Here is a 12528-nt window from a genome sequence, read left to right on the forward strand (position 1 = left end):
CTATCATACTACAGAAAATTAACATTAATGTTCTGATATCATCTGATAAGCAATCCATTTTAAAATGTCCTTTACTTATTTATTTATATATTTATTTATAGTCAAATGGGTTTTCAGTGGAGTGGGCTGAAGGGTGTCTTCCAAAAATTCACATGTAAGGACGAAGAATGTGGCCTTATTTGGAAATGGGGTAATGGAATTAGTTAAAATGAGGTCATACTTGATTCATGTAAGCCCCAAATCAAGCAATTTGTGTCCATATAAGAAGATTAGAGGACATATGGAGATTTATACAAGGAAGAAGATCATGTGACATGCAGGCAGAGATTGAAATGGTGCAGCTACAAGCGAAGAAACAACAAAGATTGGTGGAAGTTTCCAGAACCTGAAAGAAGGAAGGAAGGATTTTTCCTCAGAGCCTTCAGAGGGTGGATGGCACTGCTTACACCTTGATTTCAGACTTCACTAGAGAACTGTGAGAGAATACTTTCTGTTGTTCAAAACCATCTAGTCTCTGGTACTTTGTTATGGCAACCTTAGAAAACCAATACATCCATTATAAAGTAGATATTTTCAATCTAAAGAGGGCTATGTGAAATTTTTTTTATTGCAATACAGAAGGGACTACTTTCAAAATTTTGGCTTCCTTTATATGCTTTCATAATACAAACAAGAATCAGAATAAATTATCTTGGGGCAGAAGGACAAAATTTACATAGGTTAATTGTAAACATTTTTGAATTTAGAAACAAACATACCTCTCTAAAAGTGTATTTATAGGTAGAGGATTTTGCAAATGAAAGTATATGATAACAGATGATGTGTAATTTTCTGAGAAATGTAAATAATGGTACCCTTGAATATTAGCCATGAATAATAATTGGATCCTTTCATTTCATGGTTGGAAAACATTGAAGTTTAGAAAAGGTATAATAGTCTTCTCTAAGAGTATTAGTAGACAGAAAACTTGATATTTAGTACATGTTGCTTTCATACCATTCTTAGATTTTGAAACAAAAACTTAAACTTTACCTCTCCTGCATCCTCCTTCCCTTGAAACATATCTATTGGATTTAACCTGTGTGAGATCAACTGTGTAAGAGTGAGGAAAGGGCCAAGCAAAGCATCAGTTTTATTGTGGTGAAGAAACATGTAAAGAAGGAGCCAAGTGGGGTACCAACTGGAACTAAGTCAGGGCCAGATAGGGAGGTGACAGAGAATATCAGCACTTGCCACAGAGTTAGGGTCAATTAAGAAGTTGACAAATAAAGCATCAGTTGTTTCTAGGTCATGGCAAAAAGAGCCACTGATGTGACTAGAGAAGAGTGGCCAGAGAGATACACTGGCTCTGGCTTTCAAATTGGAGAAAGGAATCCACAATTAAGGGCTCTACATCATCTCTAGAAGTTGGAAAAGGCAAAACAAAAACGAAACAAAGGAACGACTACAGCAACAAACTCACGGTTCTCTTCTAGAGTCTCCAGAAAGGAACATAGCTCTGTTGTTGCCTTGATTTTAGCCCAGTGAGACTTATGTTGGGCTTCTAACGTCTAGAACAGCAAGATAATACATTTGTGTTGTTTTAAGTCACTAAGTTTGAGATAATTTGTTACAAAAACAATAGAAAGCTAATAGAAAAACCAAGTTCCTGACTAGTAAGAAAGCTACAAGCATGAAAAAGGAAGAATCTAGAATAAATTATGTGTGTTAGATTGGAATTGGAAGTAATGGAGTGAACTGTCATACATTCAAGACATGGATATAAATATAGCTATGGATTGATAGAGGTGTCAATGTGTGTTTTGTGTTTGCATGTGTATATATGCACATACAGATAGATTTGTATACATGCGTACATGTGTATGCCATGCATCTGTGTGTTGTGTATATGGGTGTTTTCATTTCTTATCTCAGTTCATTGATAGGGCGTGAGAGTAGCAATATCCAATTAGCAATAAGCATACTTTCTATCCAGATCTTGTCTTCTAAATATCATTTTTTACTTAAAGGAACCAGAGCTTCTAAGAAATACGACTAATTCCAGGACTGGGTAAAGAAAGTATTAGATAAATCTGGAAAATCTTGTGCCAGAAAGTAATAGAATGCCAAAAGAAGGATGAGGTCTTATCAAAAGACCTAAAATCCAACGTAAAGAGGCTCACAGTAGCCAAACCCAGGACATTTTGTGCATCAAAATAGAGTACAAAATTATAATGAATAATATATGAGTTCACAATGATAGAAAGAAAAGAAAAATGGGAAGAGGAGCAAGTTCTACCTTGAAGTAGTAAGACAACTAAAGAAGTAGAAGAGATGAAAAAATTAGAAAATAATCTTTTGGAGAATATCACACTATTGTCTAGATAAGATTTTTATCACAGGATGCTAAAAATGTAATAGTTTAATGAGAGAACATTGTATTGTCACATTATTAAAGTACCTCTACAATTTTTTTAGTATTTACAGCACGGAATATGGAAGCTTTACAATGGAGAAAGGCAGCACCTCTACCAGCTGATCATAGTTAACATTTGCCAGCAGTGACATAAATCAACATCATGTTGATTTGATTGCTATAGAATGCACAAAGAGCACAGGATTGCATTGGCTGTATTTATGCTAAAAATATATAACTGGCATCCTTTTCTTTATATATATAACCTGAATCTAATCATGAGGCAGCATTAGATAAACCCAAATAGAGGAACAGTCTACAAGATAACAGATCTATAATTTTAACGAAAAAATTAGAATTCTAAAAGATAAGATTGAATTTTAGGATTTTAAAAGACTGAGAAATAGCTTTAGATTGATTGATTCAAGAGATGGAGTGAACAAATGATACGCCTGACTATGTATTGGATTCATTTTCTGTAAAGATGTATTTACCAATGTCACAATAGAGGAGAATATACTTCTTTTAGGGAATAAACATTTAGTTATTTAGCTATAATGAGAAATCATATCTGCATATACACAAATATATGAGAGCAAAGAATGATGTAGTATCGATAAAATATTAACAAATGGAGAATTTAGATAAAGAATAAAGTGTATTTAAGTTTCTTTTTATTGTTTTTGTAACTTTTTAGTCATATGAATATTTTTTCAAAATTAAAAGTGAAAGAAAACAAATAGCAAATAGCGACCATGAATAATTTCACTCTCAGAGCTATTCTACTGTTGGTAGAGTTGTTTTCATCAACTGTATACCATATTAGTAAACATAGGGTTTTATTCCCCTGTGTTCATAAGAATTTTTCCAGGCTATGATTATATGTGCCCATAATAAATACCTCATGATATTCCATTCATCTAATGACATCTTTGAAAATTATGAGCATTTAAGTTCTTCAAATTTTATTGCATCTACATCTATTTTTGTTAAGCTACCACCCATTTTGATAGATGTTTCATAGATCAGATACATTCCCAGATGAACATCAGAACTGGCCATCAAAAAAGATTGATTCCTATAGATAACAAATGCAGTCTTGGGGGAAAAAAAAGTGCTAGAGTAAGAACAGTAACACCAAATCAGTGATCACTCAGTAATGGTTCCACCAAAGACTAGGACACATATTAAATCTTTGATTTCATTACTATCTTTTAATAAACTTTATTGACAAGCACTTGCATTGTGTAAGTAAATTAACAATTATGAAAGGTTTCAAAAAACTTCCCCTTTTAATGATGCATAACTATGCAACTAAGCAACAAATTATTTTTTTGCAAAACATTTTCATGTCTGCTCCTGAGCACTATTTAACAATGTTGATAGATGATAGACAGATGATAGAAAGAAAGAAAGGAGATAAATGAAATCCTTGGCTATTCAATATTTATTACATTAAAAATTGAGAGATTATTATGTTGCAGATAATATAAACATGATAAACTAAAAAAGATATGTTGTTTTTACTTATCTTCTTTACAAATTTACTCCATAAGAGCTTTTAATTATGGCAAATACTGGGGCTCTTGAGTGGCTTAGTTAGTTGAGTGTCCGACTTCAGCTCCTAGGTGATGGTTCAGTTGGTGAATCCGAGCCTCGCGCTGGACTCTGTACAGCTCAGGGCCTGGAGCCTGTCAGATTCTGTCTCTGTCTCTCTGTCCCTCCACCACTTCTGATCTCTCTCTCTCTTTCTCTCTCTCAAAAATAAACTTACATTAAAAATTTTTTAAAATTTAAAAAATAACTATGGCAACTATTAATCTAGTGTGTGATTTATGAGTGGCACTACTCATAAATTTTATTTACAAAGCTTATTTTAAAAACATAAACAATTAAATCTTTTGAACTGACCACGATTTATTCAGTTATATCTGAAATAAGTTTACATGCTTTTTTCTTTTATTATTTTATTCTTTTTTTTTTAATATATTTTTTCAACTTTTTAAAATTTATTTTTGGGACAGAGAGAGACAGAGCATGAACGGGGGAGGGTCAGAGAGAGAGGGAGACACAGAATTGGAAACAGGCTCCAGGCTCCGAGCCATCAGCCCAGAGCCTGACGCGGGGCTCAAACTCACGGACCGCGAGATCGTGACCTGGCTGAAGTCGGACGCTTAACCGACTGCGCCACCCAGGCGCCCCATATTATTTTATTCTTTTAATTGATTTTTTAAACCCTTTGTTGAAGCTTTTGTCAGAAAATGCACAAATCCTTACTGTACAGCTGACTGGATTATTCAAGAGTGAACACACACACACACCTAGCAGCACTCAGGTCAAGATACAGAACATTACTAGCATCCCCAGAAATTCCCTTTGTGCACTACCACACAGGCCCCTGTCTCCTGACAATTGCCACTATTCTGGCTTGTTATATCAAACATTCATTTTGTCTGTTCTTGAACTTTATCAAGTGAAATCATACAGTATATACTTTTTTTGTGTCTGGCTTCTTTTGCTCCACATCGTGTCGTGAAATCAAGTGTATATATTTTATAAATTATTTGGATAGATTTAAAAAAGGATTTTAAAAATAGAAGGAATTTGGAAAAACCAACCTGATATTCAAAGAATATCGAAGGAGGGGCGCCTGGGTGGCTCAGTCGGTTAAGCGTCCGACTTCAGCCAGGTCACGATCTCACAGTCCGTGAGTTCGAGCCCCGCGTCAGGCTCTGGGCTGATGGCTCAGAGCCTGGAGCCTGTTTCCGATTCTGTGTCTGCCTCTCTCTCTGCCCCTCCCCCGTTCATGCTCTGTCTCTCTCTGTCTCAAAAATAAATAAACGTCAAAAAAAAAATTAAAAAAAAAAGAATATCGAAGGAAATAAACCTAAATTATTATATTTATTTTTAAGTAGAAGTTAACTTGGGTAATGAGAAAATCAAAAGCTTTAGGATATTTATAGTTACAATATTTGAATGTGTATTTTTCACCTCTGGGTAGTATTAGGAAATTCCTCCCACCTTCACAGCAAAGTCCATGTACACTAATTAAATGCAAAAATTCCCTATAACAGTATTTTTAGAAAACTAAGGTTTTCTGAAGAAAATTTAAGATAGGTTAATTCACTACCTGGGATGAATTAAAGACCTTTATATTTTTTTCCTTAAAAAGGGGGGATGGGGCATTGGACTTTGGTGCACATTTGTCATTAAAGAAATATAGCATGGCATTTGGCTGGCTTCCAAACCATTAGACTTCCACTTGCTTCCCATCCACTAGAGGTGGGTTTGAAGAAAGACTAGAGTACCACTGAGAAAACAAAATATAAACACCTAGGAAAAAATTAGGAACACATTGCTCTATCACATGAGTGAAAAACCATCAAAGAATTGACTCACAATCTCTAATTTATCTTTTGGAATTGTTTCTCTAAATGATATATAATTGTCTAATAATTAAAAGAAAGTCCTGAAAATGACACCTGAAAAGCTTAGAATTTAGTGTATGCTGTGAAATCATAGTTTTTATATAGCTCATGTACACACATATACATACACATGCACACACACTCTATTTTTAAGAAAATGAATAATACACAAGAGATAACTTAACAGTGGAATTTGCATACTAAGGGGAATAAGTAAAGGATCAGATGAACTAACAAAAATATAAAACTTACACAGGAAGTTTCTTTGTGGATTTTTTTCTTCCTTTGTTTTTATCATCACAGTTTGGAGTTACTGCAAATGTTTCCAAAGATATTTATGAATCATAACAATTATCAACTCCTAGAATTTATATGTATATGTATGTATACATAATCATATACATACTCATATATATGTATATATACATACACATATATGTGTATATATACATACACATATATATGTATGTATATATACACATATATGTGTATATATATACACATATATATGTATATATATATGTGTATATATATACATATGTATATATGTATATGTATGTATGTATTTTTTGAAGGCAAGAAAATATGTAAAGAATGATGTTTCTTTTGTGTTTATTTTAGTGTAGATTTTGCATACACACACACATCCACATAGCTACTGGTTCAGAAAAACTTTACAATATTTCCTACATGATATTTCCAGTTTTGTATAAACACAATCATAAAATGAGATTGGTAGTGGAGTATTAGGGCATTAAAAAGTTTGCCAAAGTGTTACACTACCCTTAACTAATACCATTTAGTTTTTTTTCTCCTCTGCTTTAACTGTGGATGTTCCAAAAATTTGTGATGTAGAAATTATTATTATTATTATTATTATTAGAGAGTGAGAGAGCACGTGGTGAAGGGGCAGAGGAAGAGGGAGAGAGAATCTTAAGTCCTGATATGGGGTGAGCTCACAAATATGAGATCATGACCTGAGCCAAATCAGGAGTCCGATGTTTAACCAACTGAAACATCCAGGCGCCCTGCAATGTAGAAATTCTTAAGAATTTTGCACTCCTATCTTCCATTCTTTTCTGCTCTTCTTTATCAAAAGGAAAACACCTTTCTTTCTCTGAGACACAATTTATGATCTCAGTTCCACCTCTGAAATGATCTTTCAAGTACATGTTCTTCAATTATGTTAAAAATTTTTTTTTTACCTTTATTTATATTTGATAGAGAGAGACAGAGCACAAGTGGGGGAGGGGCAGAGAGAGAAGGAGACACAGAATCGGAAGCAGGCTCCAGGCTCAGAGCTGTCAGCACAGAGCCTGAGGCGGGGCTCGAACTCACAAACTGTGAGATCATGACCTGAGCCGAAGTCAGACACTTAACCAACTGAGCCACCCAGACGCCCCATCTTCAATTATGTTTTAATGTCTCCCAATTTTATTTGCTAATTTTCTTTTCTAAAAAACATTGGTAGCTTCCTTATTACTATATTCTGTTGAAGCTGTTGATGAAACTGCATTGTTGCATCAATTGGCATCTACAATTTCAAGTTCTACAACTTTGAAACGGGGTTCCTAGTGCCAGGTATCCATCCTCCTACCTGTCTTTTATGTCTTCAGCTATTTATTTTATTACCCAAAATGATTAATCCACATCTTTATTTGCTCTATGTAGATGGCATTATTAGATAATTGAGGGGAAAATCATGAGACATCAGTCTTAATTTTTCTCATCTGAATGCACATCCTTCCTATTAAACCATTTACCTAACACTTATCCTTATTCCTTTTCCTAAGTAAAATGAGTGACCCTACTCGCTTGTTTGCCAGTCTCTAAGCATACTCCTTTCTATTCTTTTTTAAAAATACAAAATTACACAACAACCAAAACAATCACAAATGCATATATGCCACACTCACCCCACCATCCATTATATTGCTTTTCTCCCTGTTTCAACCAAATTTCTTGAAGAGGCAATTACTTTCCTGATCTGTATATCCTCACTCTCCTTTCAATATACGATCGCCTTAACGATTGTATAGTTTATTATGATTCCAAACAATTCACTGACCCCATGTAAAAGAATTACTCATCCCCATTTATTTGTAAGTTATTGCTGTGCGCAATTATGATCAATAAAACTCCTCTAACTCATGGACTAGTATCAGATTTAGAAATATGACTAGCTTTCATTAATGGAAATGAGCACAAATGATCAATTGTTTGTCCCTGGTTACACCTTTTTGCTTTTCTCTGTGTTGCAAGAACTGTAGGTCAAGACAGAGGCTAACCTTTCATCAGGAAGACACATGCTGAGCCATAGCCTATACTAGCCAACATGTAGCAAAACAAGGAATAAAATTTTGTTCTTGTAAGCAAGCTGGCTTTGTTTTGTTGTCATTTTACCACAGCATACTCTGTAAAAATTTAATGATATATAAAATATACTAGAAGGCACAATTTTGGAGATCAGAAAAATGGTGAAATTGTTATGCAATGGGGAAACATTTGATACACTGTCAAAAGCAATAATGTGAAAGAAAGTCATACATCAAATGAACTTGTGGATTTAATGCTTTGGTGACATAGGCTGCAGTTGACAAGGTACTACAAGAAAGAAATGAGCTGAAAAATGATTGGCCAGTCACCAAACAAAAATAAAAAGGGAGCAGGAGGAATTCTGGGACTTTCAGGATTAAAGGATAAAATTTTTACTAATAACCAATCAGCTAAAGATAATATATAGTGTCAGTGGTTGCTGAATAAACAGGAATAGTCCAAGTCTAAAGTCTAATCATGAAGTCCTTTGTTAAATCTCTGATTTGATTTAGTTGACTCCAGACTAGTATTTTAACAAAGACGAAGGCTTGGAGAAATGAAAGTAAAGTTGTTGCCCCTCCAAAGAAAACTGATAAGCTCCAGTGACTTGCAAATGAATTTGGCGGGGTGGGTTGGGGGGGGTCGGGGAGAAGCAACAACAGCAACATAAAGCATGTCTGCAAGAAAATTTTATGAACTATTGGTAAAAGGAGCAAAATGTAGCTTTTATGTGTTGAATTGTATCTCCCAAAAAGAGAAACTGAAATTTTTATTCCTGGTGCCCCAGAATGTGAGCATATTTTGAAATGGGTTTATTGAAAATATAATCAGTTAAAATGAGGTCATACTGGAGTAGAATGAACCCTTAATTTAGTATAAACCATATGCTCGCAAGAAGAGAGAATTTTGGACACAGACACAGACACCAAGGCAATACAACTATGTGAAGATGGGGGCATAGATCGGAGTTAGGCTGCCACAAACTAAAAAATATATGGGTTTACTGGAACCTGATGGGGCAAGGATGGATCCTCCCCTAGAACCTTCAGAGTGAGTGTGCCCTGCCAACACATTAACTTCAGGCTTCTAACATCCACAACTGGAGAATAAATTTTTGTTGTTTTAAATACCTCGTTTATCATTGTACAATGCCTTCATTACCCTGATACCAAAATCAAATAAAGATGCTATGGAAAAAGAAAACTAGGCCAATATCTTTGGTGAACATACATATAAAAATCCTCAACAAAGTATTTGCAAACTGAATCCAACACATTAGAAAAATCACTCACGACAATCAAGTGGGATTTATTCTTGGGATGCAGGGGTGGTTTAATATTCACAGGTCAATCAGTGTGATGCATTACATTAATAAGAGAAAGGATAAACACCATATGATCATTTCAATAGAAGCAAAAATAGCATTCAACAAAGTACAACATCCATTTATGAAAAAAACCTTAACAAAATAGGTTCAGAGGCAATATACTTTAACATAATAAAGGCTATATATTAAAATCTTACAAGTAACATAATACTCAAAGATGAAAAACTGAGAGCTTTTCCCCTAAGATCAAGAACAAGACAAGGATGTCCACTCTTACCACTTGATTCTCTTCAACATAGTACTGGAAATCCTAGCCACAGCAATCAGACAAGAAAGAGACATAAAAGGCATCCAAATTGGTAAGAAGTAAAACTTTTAATATTTGCAAATGACATTATACAATATATAGAAACCGTAAAGACTCTACCAAGAAACTACTAGAACTGATAAATGAATTCAGTAAGTTCACAGGAACAGAAATCCATTGTATTCCTATGCACTAGTAAGGAAGCAACAGAAAGAGAAATTAAGAAAACAATCCCATTTACAACTGCACCAAAAATAATAAAATACCTAGGAATAAATTTAACCAAGAAGGTGAAAGACCTGTACTCTGAACAAACTATAAAACATTGAGGAAAGAAATTGAAGATAACACAAACAAGTCAAAAATATTCCATTTTCGTGGATTGGAAGAACAAATATTGTTAAAATGTCCATACTACCCAAAGCAATCTACAGCTTTAATGCAATTCCCATCAAAAACCAGCAGCATTTTTCACACAACTAGAACAAATAATCCTAAAATGTGTATGTAACACAAAAATTTGTATGGAACACCAATAGCATTTTTCACAGAACTAGAACAAATAATCCTAAAATTTGTATGGGACATAAATTTGTATGTATGTGCCTTCCCCACATATCCAAAACAATCTTGAAAAAGAAAACAAAACTGGAGGTATCACGATTCCAGATTCCAAGTTACACTATAAAGCTATAATAATTTTAAAGTATGGCATTGGTACAAAAATAGATACATAGGTCCATGGAACAGGATAGAAAGCTTAGAAACAAACCCATGATTATATGGTCAATTAATCTCTGAGAAAGAGGCAAGAATATGCAATGGGAAAAAGACAATCACTACGATAAATGGTGTTGGGAAACTGGACAGCTACACACAAAAGAATGAAATTGGATCACTCTTTCACACTATACACAAAAATAAACTGGAAATGGATTAAGGACATAAATGTGAAACAGGAAATCCTAAAAATCCTAGAAAAGAGCACAGTCAGTAATTACTCTGACATCAGCCATAGCAACATTTTTCTAGATAATGTCTCCTGGGGCAAGGGAAAGAGAAGCAAAAATAAACTATTGGGACTGTATCAACGTAAAAAGCTTCTGCACAACAAAGAAAACTATCAACAAAACAAAAATACAACCTACTGAATGGAGAAGACATTCACAAATAACACATGTAATAACAGGTTTGTATCCAAAATATATAAAGAACTTATAAAACTCAACACCCCAAAACCAAATAATCCAATTAAAAAATGGGCACAAGACATCAATAGACATATCTCCATAGAAGACATACAGATGACCAACAGACACATGAAGTGATGCTCAGCATCACTCATCGTCAGGGAAATAGAAATCAAAACCACTATGAGATGTCACCTCACACCTGTCAGAATGGCTGAAATCAAAAACATCAGAAACAATACGTGTTGGCAAGAATGTAGTGAAAAGAGAAAGGAATCCTCATGCATTGTAGGTGAGAATGCAAATTGGTGCAGTCACTGTGGAAAACAGTACGGAGGTTCCTCAAAGTTAAAAATAGAACTACCTTAGGATCCAGTAATCGCACTACTGGGTATTTACCCAAAGAACAAAAGCACTAATTTGAAAAGATATATGCACCTCTATGTTTATTGCAGCATCATTTACAATAGCCAAACTATGGAAGCAGCCCAAGTGTCCATCTGTAGATGAATGTATAAAGAAGAAGTGGTATGTATATATAAGGGAATATTATTAAGCCATAATACGAATGAAGTTTTGCGAATTCCAACAACATAGGTTGAGCTAGAGAGTATAATGCTAAACAAAACAAATCTAAGAAAGACAAATACCATATGATTTCATTGAGATGTGGAATTAAAGAAATGAAACAAATGAACAAAGGGTAAAAATAGACAAACCAAGGGGCACCTGAGTGACTCAGTCAGTTAAGCGTCACTCTTGATTTTGGCTCAGGTCATGATCTCATGGTTGGTGAGTTCGATCCCTGCATTGGGCTCTGCACTGGCAGCATGGAGTCTGCTTGGAATTCTCTCTCTCTCTGTGCCTCCCCCACCCTCTCTCAAAATAAATAAATAGACTTTGAAAAAATTAAAAAAACAAACAAGAAACAGACCCTTAACTATACAGAACAAATTGATGGTTACAAGAGGGAAGGTGGGTGGAGGGATAAGTGAAACAGGTGAAGGGGACTAAGAATACACTTAACCTGATGAGCCCTGAGGAATGTATAGAATTGTTGAATCACTATATTGTACACTATATTGTACACCTGAAAGCAATATAACACTGCGTGTTAACTATGCTGGAATTAAAATTAAAAAAAAAAACTTAAAAGAAGTTGGCAAAAAATAATCTAAATTAAAATTTAAAAAAATCTAGTTTATGTTCTTTGTCATTGCAACCCTAAGAAACAAATACACTAGCAAAATCTGAATAATACAGTGACCCTCAACAGTGTCCAGCCCAGACTACTCTCCCAAATCTCCCAAATTTCAGTATTAAATATCCAAAACACTATATTTTAAATACTTGGCCAAATATATACTGTATGCAGAACACATCATGTTCCCTCTAAAAACCCTTCATCATCTATATGCTTTTCCCTTAGTTGGTGGCAATACTGTCCAGTGATCATGCAAACCAAAAGTCTGGGATTAATTCCTAGCTCCTCTCCCCACTTTTTCTCTCACATATCATTCACTTTTTATATTACCTCTTAAAATTGTCCTAAATCTGTCACTGCC

This window comes from Prionailurus viverrinus, chromosome A1 (genome assembly GCF_022837055.1).
Source record: "Prionailurus viverrinus isolate Anna chromosome A1, UM_Priviv_1.0, whole genome shotgun sequence".
NCBI classification, from domain to species: domain Eukaryota; kingdom Metazoa; phylum Chordata; class Mammalia; order Carnivora; family Felidae; genus Prionailurus; species Prionailurus viverrinus.